This window comes from Filicampus tigris, chromosome 6 (genome assembly GCF_054856515.1).
Source record: "Filicampus tigris isolate MCC_2025a chromosome 6, RoL_Ftig_1.0, whole genome shotgun sequence".
NCBI classification, from domain to species: Eukaryota; Metazoa; Chordata; class Actinopteri; order Syngnathiformes; family Syngnathidae; genus Filicampus; species Filicampus tigris.
The window spans coordinates 8,636,162-8,636,429 of record NC_141222.1 but is presented as its reverse complement, the minus strand read 5'-3'; positions in this window follow the sequence as shown (position 1 = coordinate 8,636,429).

Here is a 268-nt window from a genome sequence, read left to right as displayed (position 1 = left end):
TGAGTTTGTGTCTCTACACTGTTGATACACTAGTTAATCACATAATTTCGCAGTGGTGTGTTAAGGGCAACAAGATTCTTCAAAGGCCATAATCAGATTACACTCACAAATATTTTTAGTTATAGATTTATAATGTACTGTATGTGTATAAAAGAGTACACAGTGTATAAAGTGAAAGCGTTTGTATAACACACAGATCCCAAATAGCTTTTAACAAACACATTCAGTTCAAATGCTAGGTTTTTGTGATATAACAGACCTAGAGAAA